The sequence below is a fragment of the Ovis aries genome, chromosome 5 (assembly GCF_016772045.2).
Source record: "Ovis aries strain OAR_USU_Benz2616 breed Rambouillet chromosome 5, ARS-UI_Ramb_v3.0, whole genome shotgun sequence".
In the NCBI taxonomy this organism is placed as follows: domain Eukaryota; kingdom Metazoa; phylum Chordata; class Mammalia; order Artiodactyla; family Bovidae; genus Ovis; species Ovis aries.
Genome location: NC_056058.1, coordinates 2972429 through 2982500, shown reverse-complemented (window position 1 = coordinate 2982500; position 10072 = coordinate 2972429). Strand labels below are relative to the sequence as shown.

The 10072-nt window shown below is 52.8% G+C and overlaps 1 protein-coding gene across 4 annotated transcripts in view; it reads right to left on the bottom strand.

Moving 5' to 3' along the window:
• LOC114114981 (keratin-associated protein 5-4-like) overlaps positions 1 to 9206 on the bottom strand; it is a 16956-nt gene extending 7750 nt beyond the window's left edge. Inside the window, exons 1-3 of one of the 4 annotated variants that reach the window (XM_060416172.1) lie at positions 9092 to 9206; positions 6399 to 6522; positions 1 to 3570 (exon numbers count right to left, since the gene is read on the bottom strand). The exon at positions 1 to 3570 is cut by the window's left edge and continues 7750 nt beyond it. The gene's annotated coding sequence lies outside the window, so the exon portion shown is untranslated. Of the gene's footprint in view, positions 3571 to 4317; positions 4402 to 6398; positions 6523 to 6977; positions 9032 to 9091 lie in introns of those variants that run through there. The other 3 variants (XM_060416171.1, XM_060416173.1, XM_060416174.1) reach the window with 3 other exon arrangements.
• Positions 9207 to 10072: the final 866 nt, after the last annotated feature.

Here is a 10072-nt window from a genome sequence, read left to right as displayed (position 1 = left end):
GAAAATAAACAGATTACAACAAGCAACGATATGCATGAATCTCACAGCTCTAATATTGAATAAAAGAAGCTGAACACAACAAAACATGTACTGTGTAGTTCCATTTACATGAAATTCAGAAAACAGGCAAGGATAAACTATGGTGTTTAAGAATGTAGGTGTTTAAAATAACAAAATTATAAAGTTGGAATAGTGGTTGCCGACAGAGAGTTACAAGGAGGAAGAAAGAGAGAGTTATTAGAAGCATAAGGATACTTTTGGGCTGCAAGATGCATTCTATTTCTTGATCTGGGTGATGTTCTCACCATAATGGCATTTATTTTATGATAACTTTCAGCTGTACAATCTTGTTTTGTGAAATTTTATGTACAGATGTTATTTTTCAAGTGAAATGTTTTTTAAAAATGAAAAATGAAGGATGCAATTACACAGTATAAAAGCAAAACTTCAGGAGTTAATAGAACATTTTAATGTAACTTCTAAAAAGTTAAATATCATCACTGAAATTTTAAAGAAATGTGCACACAGTAGCTGGGTTCAGCAGCAGATTAAACACAGTTGAAGAGAGAAGTCAGGAAGCAGAAGGCATGCTCAGTGAATCTATCCAGAATGCAGCAGAGAAGGTGGAAAACACAAAAAAGAGATTAAATGGCACAAGGGGATACAGTGGGAGGATCTAATCTGTGTCTATCTGGAATCTCTTAAGAGAAAGTGAGAAGGATTTATTTGGGAACCTGCGAAGAAAGCCGAGGGCTGAAGAATTGACACTTTTGAACTGTGGTGTCGGAGAAGACTCTTGAGAGTCCCTTGGACTGCAAGGAGATCCAACCAGTCCATTCTACAGGAGATCGGTCCTGGGTGTTCTTTGGAAGGACTGATGCTAAAGCTGAAACTCCAATACTTTGGCCACCTCATGCGAAGAGTCGACTCATTGGAAAAGACTCTGATGCTGGGAGGGATTGAGGGCAGGAGGAGAAGGGGACGACCGAGGATGAGGTGGCTGGATGGCATCACTGACTCAATGGATATGAGTTTGAGTGAACTCCGGGAGTTGGTGATGGACAAGGGAGGCCTGGAGTGCTGCGATTCATGGGGTTGCAAAGAGTCGGACGCAACTGAGTGACTGAACTGAACTGAACAAACATTAAGAGTGTTATATTAATATATTAAGAGAATTTCCTTGAACTGATGAAAAATATAAATCCACAAGTGTACAACATATCCTACACATTATAGTAAAACTGAGGAATATTCACAACAAAGAGAATATCGTTCAAGAACCCAGACAGAGGAGAAATCACCTATAAAGGAGAGACTTGTAGAACCCTAAACAACAGCAACTGAAGCCATTGTGGCGGCCTCAGATTGGCCTCCGTTGACCCTCACTTCATTTGTGCCTTTCTGTAGCCTCCTCCCACATTGAACGGCTTCCCAGGTGGCACTAGCGGTAATGAACCCACCTGTAAGGCAGGAGACATAAAAGATGCAGGTTCCACCCCTGGGTCGGGAAGATCCCCTGGAGGAGGAAATGGCGACCCCCTCCAGCATTCTTGCCTGGAGAATCCCATGGACAGGGGAGCCTGGAGATCTCTGACCCGTAGGGTTGCAAAGAATTGCAGTGACTGAAGTGACTTTGCCTGCAGCAGCCACACTGAATAGGGTTGGCTCTGTGACCAAAAGGATATTGAGGAAGTGATGATGTGTGGCTCCCAAAGCTAAAACCTGAAGAGCATTTGTACTTCCACCTCAGTCTCTTGGACTGCAAGTTCTGGAGAAAGTCAACCATCCTGGAAGGAGAAGGCCTGTGGAGAGAAACGGAGGCCTTTAACCAACAGCCATATGGCCTCCCCTAGAAGCAGACCTCCAGGCCTTCAAACAATATCCAACTTCACAACAGATCTTAAGGCAGAACAGAACAGCTAAGCTACTCCCAAATTCCTGATCCACAGAAACCATGGGAAATTATTGTTGTGTTAAGCAACTAAGTTTTAGGGCTTCCCAGGTGGTGCTAGTGGTAAAGACCCCGGCCTGCCAATGCAGGAGACATAAGAGACCCAGGTTCGATTCCTGGGCCAGGAAGATCCCCTGGAGGAGGGCATGGCCACCCACTGCAGTATTCTTGCCTAGAGAACCCCATGGACAGAGGAGCCCAGTCCACAGTGCCACACACAGTTGGACACGACTGAAGCGACCCAGCACGACACAGCACAGCTAAGTTTTGACGTAATTGGTTTTGCAGCAATAGATTCAGCTCATTAGCACAACAGCTACAAAGTTTTGAAAGAAAATTAATGCCAACATAGAATTGTGTAATGAGCAAATCTACTCCTCGAGGACAAAGGGAAAATAAAATCACTTCAAGATAAACAGAAATGGAGAGAATTTCACACCAGAGTTGGCTCTCAAGGAATTCAAGTATGTGCTTTGAGAAGAAGGAAAATAATCCTGGAAGGAGTCCAGTGTGTAAGCGGAAATGACCAACACACACAACAGTAATATGTGGATGAATCCAAACAACCACTGCCCATAAGACAATAAAACAACATCTAATTTGTGAGGCTAAAGAAAGAACTAAAACACTCAGTAATACTAAGTTGGAAAACTATGACTGGAGCTAAAACATTCTAATGTACTTTTATTGCCTTGGAGGTAATCAAATATTTAAGTCTCTGTTAACTTAATAGTCAGGTTAAACAGATCCAGAGGCAGCACTGAAGCACTAGAATCAGCATGTATAAATTTCAAGACTGTATAGAGAAAAATCAATAAAGGTGGGAGGGAGTATTAAAACAAAAATCTCCATCAAGGCAAGAAAGTAGAAAAGACCTAATTAAAGTGGAAATAAAGACAAATTGAAAGAAACAAATCCAGATATATCAATAGTCACAATAAATACTGGGCTGTTCTTAACATCTAAAAGACAGGATCATATTGGGTTAAAACAAAAAACTATAACTCCCAGTTCTATGCTGTTTTCAGGCAACACAATATAACAATGGAACACAGAGAAGCTGAAAGCAAGAACACAAGGAGAGATATATCAGGCAAATATTGGCCAGATGTCCAAGGAAAACGGAATATCTGACTCCTAGAGAACTCATAGCAGAGAGGACCAGTACGGATGGAAAAGACATCACGTAAGCTTGCCCAGTGGAGAAGGCAATGGCACCCCACTCCAGCACTCTTGCCTGGCAAATCCTATGGATGGAGGAGCCTGGTGGGCTGCAGTCCATGGGGTCGCTAGGAGTCGGACACGACTGAGCGACTTCACTTTCACTTTTCACTCTCATGCATTGGAGAAGGAAATGGCGACCCACTCCAGTGTTCTTGCCTGGAGAATCCCAGGGACGGGGGAGCCTGGTGGGCTGCCGTCTCTGGGGTCACACAGAGTCGGCCACGACTGAAGCGACTTAGCAGCAGCAGCAGCAAGCTTGCCCAGGGAGCAGAGGCCCTCTTGCTGCAGGAGCAGCAACAAAACTTCCCAGGTGCTGGCAGCCTCCATAAAGATTCCCCATCTCTGAAGCCATAAGAAACAATTTCCAACACCATGTGTCATACAGGCCAAGGTCTCTGCAAAACAATTCAATCAGAAGTTAATATCACAAGATAATTTTTTCAATCCCTATGTCTTTGGAGAGTTTCTAAAGAAATTTAGTAAGGTGCATGGATTTGAGACCGTATAAGAAGTCATTTGGATTTCATACAGGAGCAAACAGAAAATACTAGAGAAACACTATTTACAGCAGCAGCTACAACCATCGCAAAAAATGTAGCCGGGAATCAAAACGTGCAAAACCTGCATATCACAAAATCATATCATAAATCACGCACACTGCCGAGACAGTTAGGACCCACCGCCGGAGCCTTCCTGGGAGCAGCGGCCCCTCAGGGAGCCTCGCACGTGGCCGAGGCACCGTCGTCCTGGGAGTGAGCCTCTGTTGGGCCCCTGCTCCTCGGCTGCCTGCTGGTGAGCTTGGTATTTCCGCATCCTGTCCATCTTACCCTCGCCCACCCCAGCCTAGGAGCCCCCAGGGGATGGGCAGCCATCCTGGAGGCTCCGACGGGCTCGACAAGCAAGTGTACGAGCAGCAGGTGCAGCCTGTCCGCCTGTCATCCCCTTTGCTCCTTGCCAGTCTCATTGAGGGCAGAAGCACACAGGTCTCCGAAGACCCGAGGGGCCTAGGACGCTGAGGTCTCTTTATAAGGCGGACATTCATGAATCCTGCATGCTTACGAAAAACGCCTCCCCTACCCCATCTGCGTCCCAAAGTCAGCACTTGTGTGCCCCACAGACTCAAGACCAGGTCACCGAGGCACCTGCCATGAACAGCAGCACTGTCCTCACCCACAGCTGGTGCTCCCAATATCCACTCCTGCTTCCATGGAGTCTGCCGTGAGTCTACAGGGCTCTCGGCTGGGGTGGCTGCAGACAGGCTCTCGGCGGGCTGGGGAGGGGCCAGGTCAAGGACGGGGCCCTGGTGGGCGGGCTCTCTCTGAATGCGGACAGGACTAGGCTTGGGGCGGGGCGCTTCCATGATGTGGGCGGGGCAAAGTGGGCGGAGCCAGTGTGCACTCCTGGCCCTTCCCAATCCTGAAGGTGGAGGTGGTCTGGCAAGCCTGCGTCCAGGAGAGAGAGGGCAGGACACGCGTCAGTCGGGGGCCCTGGGTGGGTGGCCATGCCCCTCAGGGAGGCAGCGCCGTTGTCAGATCCTGGAGCGGGCTCAGCCGTGGGGAGAAATAGAGGCTCATGAAGCAGAGGCTTGTTACATGGCCTTTAAACACTGACAAACATCCCTTTTCCTGGATATTTTCAAAACGTACTGCACATAAAGTAGTTTCTGACATTAGCCAAAGGTTCTGAAGGCTACTCCAGGATGAGCCGTGGAAATTGATTTATCCCCAGTCTCCAAGGGACATGAGAGTCTGGGCTGAGAGTGGGCTATCCTCCCGTGCCTGGGCATGCTGGGATGAGGGCCATCCCCCGAGTCTCCTACATCAACTTGCTTCTCTGCAGCAGGCATCTGTGCACCCCATGTGTAGGTGTGCAGTAAGAATTAGGGTCGGTGGGGGCACTCCACAGTGAGGGTGAGGGACTCCGTTGTCTGAGCCCTCAACCATGCAGGAGGGTCCTAGGCCCCGGGCCAGAGCAAGAGAAGGGCACAGGAAATAGGGCAAGAAGAGAAGGGAGGAAGAGGGAGGTGAGGAAGGGCGGGGGGCAGGAGCAAAAAGATGAGGAGAGGGAAAAGGGAGGAAGGAAAAAACAGGGAAAGGGAGAAAAGAAGAGAGAGGAGGGGGACCAGGAGAGAGGACGGAGCAGGGGGTCAGAAGACAGAATGGGGCAGGGAGGAGGGTCATCGGAACAAGCTCCCACCCCTATGTGGTCTGTGTCTAGGGACTAGCGGAAGCAGAGGCTGCCCAGGTCCAGACTGGAGAGGTCAGAGGTCAGGGGCCAGCTCAGGGTTGGGAGCTGCTGGGGCAGCATGGGTGGAGCCTGGCCTCAGTCTCAAAGTGGAGCGACACAGGTCTCTCCAGGACTGTCTGGTCCCTGATGGCTCAGTTAGGCTACCTCTTCCACTCAGGCCCAGCAAAATCAAGGATCTGAGTCCTCATGAGATACGCCAACCCCCAAATGTGAAATCAGACAAACCAAAGGGCCAGATAGTCTTGTGTCCTGCCCGCACTTACTGAGCAAGATGAGGGTCCTGGGCACACTACAGGTAGAATACTACTTGCCCACCATCCTCACACCTTCCAGACACAGCCACTGGGAAAGTTCTGGGGTCTAGACCAGCTCAGGGGTACCTCAGGCCGTGGGTGGGTGGGCCAGGGTGTGGCCAGAAGCTTGTCCAAGTCCAGCTGGACACATAGTGTCTACGTGTTTAACACCATGAAGATGCCAGGACAAAAGCAGGCTTCCCTTGCACTGATGGGGCAGGAGAACTGCAGGCTAAAGTCTCCCCTGCAAGGCTGCATGCGATGCTGGCAGAGGAGCGGGGTCAGGGGGACTATGAGGTGGGAGGAGGGGGAGGGCATCCAAGGCCAGCGTGGCCTCACTATCCAGCACCACCTTCACTGTAGCCCAGGCTGGTAGCTCGGCCTCTGAACCTAGGTTTGTCTGTCTGATGGGGACGTGTGCAGAGCGCTAGGGTCATGGGGTGGTGAGACCTGCTGACTCCTCACTCCCCTCCAGGTTCTGAATCCCTCACAGGAGTGTCAAGGGTGGGTGAGGACAGGGGTCAACAAGACTCATGCTCGTCAGAAATTCTCACAGCTCAACAGAAGGCTCTCAGGCCCTTAAATCCCCAAAGTCAGACAGCCCCTCCACCCCGCACCCAGGACCTAGCCGGTGTCTCAGCATTTAGCTTGAGGGGTAACACAGCCCCACATGCCAGCCTTACCTGCTGTATTGCTGATCCTGCTCATGACTCCGATTGTCTTGCTGTTCCCACCGTTATGCACTGCTTGCTGAACCCAGGGTAGGCGAGGCCTAAGCTAAGAGGCCGGAAGGAGACTTGAGGAGCCCTAGGAATTACAGACACACTCATTCTCTCCTGGTTGATGCTGTAGCCATAGCTGCAGACACGCTACAGTCTCTCTTCTCCTGGTTGACCCAATGCACATAGCTGTGCTGAAGCAGGAGAGTGCCACCACTTTCTAGGTGGAGTTCACATATCTCTACAGCACAAAGTAGGCCATGACCGAGCGAGTACCCTGTGGCCCGCATGCGCAGGGCTACAAATGAGCTCAGCTGTTATGCAGTCATCATTTACAAAACATGTGGCGAGAGCCTGAACACCCCATCTTGTCAAATTTGCTCTCTCCCCACACCTGCACACACCTGCATTCTCACAGCTGTGGCTCCGCCAGCCACCTCCCTGTACCTCACAGGTGAGAGGACCCGGAGGGAGCCTGAAGCTGGTTTTGTCACTACCTGGGCGTAACAAACTATTTGAACCTCTCCGAAGTTGTATCCTTACCTGTGAGATAGATCGCAGCATGTTCAGCATTACGAACAGTGTTCAAAGCCAGTGTCCATGTCTGGGGCCCCTCCCCAGACCCTGTCTGCTGAGCCCTGCACCAGGCAGTTTGGAAGGTCCCTAGGGCAGGTATGTCCTTTGGGGAGGGCCACTGCCCAGATGGACAAGAAAGTGTGGGGACGGAGCAGGAGACAAAAGCAGAAGGGCCTCTCCTGGTCCAGCACAAGCCCTCTTCACGTAACAGCCTGAGAAGACCCTCCTTCAGGCCCGGGGGTCAGGAAGGCCAGCTGTGCCTGGGTCAGGGAGAAGGCTGTGCTCCATCAAGCTCAGGACCAAGCCTTTCACTTCACAGGGAGGCACCACCCCTTCCCTGCCTACTCAGCGAGACAAATGTCCAGGCCAGGCCTGCTCCTGCCCCTGGCTGGGGACAGGAGGATCATAGAGCCAGCCTAGATCCCAGTCTAGGTTGTGCTTCCGGTCTAGGATGGCAGTTCCCTCCTAGAGTCAATCCTGGGACAAGGGTCACTTGGACCTCCTGCAGGGCCCATCACTTCCGAGTTCAGCTGAAGCTCCTGAAAGCGACCAAGGTCTCCGGTTCTCCCGGCACCCAGCCAGAATCTGAGGCGTGGGACGGCAGCCCCGATAACGAGGGATCCCTTTCGCTCTGCATTAAGCAGGGCGCTGGGCTTGGGGTCTGGAACACGCCCTCCCAGTCCCAGGCAAGCCCCTCCCCTCCCAGGGTCTCCAGGACCTCCTGATATGTGAGGCAAAGGGCCCCTGTCTGCAGCTCAGGGCTGAGCTGGCGGTGAGCACTGTCCGTGGCTCCACCCCTACACCACCTCCCGCTGCACCGCAGACATCTGAACCCTGGCGGCCAGCCCCACTCCCGCCCCTGGCCAGCTGCTGTGGCCACCGATGAGGCCGGGATCGCCGCCAGGCTTACGGGATCCTCCGCCCCTCCCCCGTCTTGGGAGGCCCCCGCCCCTGAAACTGGGTCTCCTGGCCCGGCCCCCTTCCCAGGACTCCCCCCAAGCCCCTCCCCTTGTCCCACCCGTCCCTCTTCTGCGGACTCTCCATATCCCAAAGCCCCTCATCTCTCCCGGCCGCTCTGGGAGCCTCCCCACCACCTGGTTCCAGGGATGTTGGACAAAGGGGATGAGGTTGCTGTGAGCAGGGTGGGCCTGGAGCTGCAGATGTAAGTTTAATGTAAGTCTCTGTGCAGACCGCAGGCACAGTGCCTGCTGCTGTGGGTGTGCTGTCCTGCCAGCCGTATGCCGAAGGCGTGTGTCCCAGAAAAATGCCTGTACACCCCAAGGCATGCACCCTCTCCCCGTCTGTAAATGAGTAACGAGGTGGAGTGCAGACCAGCATGCTGGCTTAGACCCCACAGGTCCACCCAAGGACCTCTTTCACCAGGACTCTCCTTCCTCCTGGTCATCGTTGCTGGGGTGTTGCCTACTGTCAGTGCTTAGTAGGTGCTGGGGACTGACACCCCACTGTGGCCTGCAGAAGGGTGAGAGGAGAGACTTTGATCCCAGAGAAATGGGTGGAAAGGGAAACAGGATCCCTTCACCGACATACTGCGTCTGTACTCCCCGACCACCCCTGCGTGTGCGGAGTTTGCAGGATGTGGGGGGGGGGGGGAAGGGGGGGTCTTCTACCGTTAACTGTCCCAGAACTTCTTCAAGAGAGAGCCCCAGTTTAAGTGCCGCACCCCCAGCTCTGTCCTGGTCAAGCCGGCCCTCTAATCCACAGTCCAAGGTCTCACTGACCACTGAGTCTCAGGAACTCCCAAAGCAGGGATTGGGGCCGAGGGAGGAGCAGGCCACCCGTTAAATAGCCCCCAGCCCCCAACTTGAATCCTGGCTGCACTCTACCTTTCTGCCTGGCCCACATCCCCCAGAGCAGAAGAAAAGACCCAAGTAGGGAGGCACTGTGGGGGTCAAGGGAATGTGGGCTGCTCTGTGCCCCCACCCCACCCAGGAAGGTCTCAGCGAGAGGGACTCTCTCAGGCTCCTCCTCCCCAGGGGCCCAGGCACACACAGGCCCTGCCGATCACAAAAACAGCACCGCACCCGCCCCATGCTTCCCATCCGCTGCAACTCTGCACTTACCTTAATGCCCAAAACAGACCCAGCCTCAGGCACTTGGAGGCGGGGGCCAGGACAGAACCCGAGGGGACCACACAGTGTTCCTTCCATCCGTCTCCATCTCAGAGAGCTGTGAGTCAGCTGGGGTGACCCTGATAGGGGGTGGGGGCTGTTCTCATGCAACACTATCTCCCTGGCCCTGGCCAGAGCTGGCAAAAATACATACATACATACAGTCTTTAAGAAAACAGTCTTCAAAAACAGCAAAATTCTGTAAAGCAATTATCCTTCAATAAAAAATAAATTAACTTAAAAAAAAAGAAAGCAGCCAATCTTTCTGTGTGGAATAATGGCATCGGTTCCCATCTCCCCCCACCCCACGAAGATCTCTGGGATGCTCTCCCAGAACAAAATGAGCCCAGCCCCTCTCCCTCCAGGAACAGGAGAAAACTTCCATCCTGCGATGGCCTGGAAACGGAGGGAGCATGTGCGGGACGGGAAGAAGTGGGGTGGAGGCCAGTGGATAGCCAGGTCTGAGGGGTCCCAGTGGCTTAGTCCTAAAGAGGAGGGGCTGAATGGGCTCTTCTCCCCAGGAAGCCCTTCCCCAGAAGCTCCCTCCCGAGCACCTCCTCCCCCCAGAAGTCCTGCCTAAGCCTCCCTCTCCCTAACTGTGGAGCCAGCCCAGCTCTCAGCTCCTAAGTGGGGCTTTTGGTTCTTTATGAGTCTCCTACCCCATAAAAGCATCCCCACTGTGCACAGTCCAGAACCTCTGGAAGCAGCTGACAGCAGTCCTGGGTTGGGGGGGTGTGAGAGGAGCTGCTCTGAGCATGGGAAGTGTGGGCTCATGACCCACGGAAGCACAACCGTTGCTCCATCTCGGGTCTCGGTCACTCAGCGGGCCTGGTTCTGGTTGCTGCAGCCGGGGGAGCTGCAGCCAACCTGGCCTTGACTGTGGGACAGCTGCAGCCCTGCCCTACCTCAAGCCCTCCCAGTAACCCAAGCTCA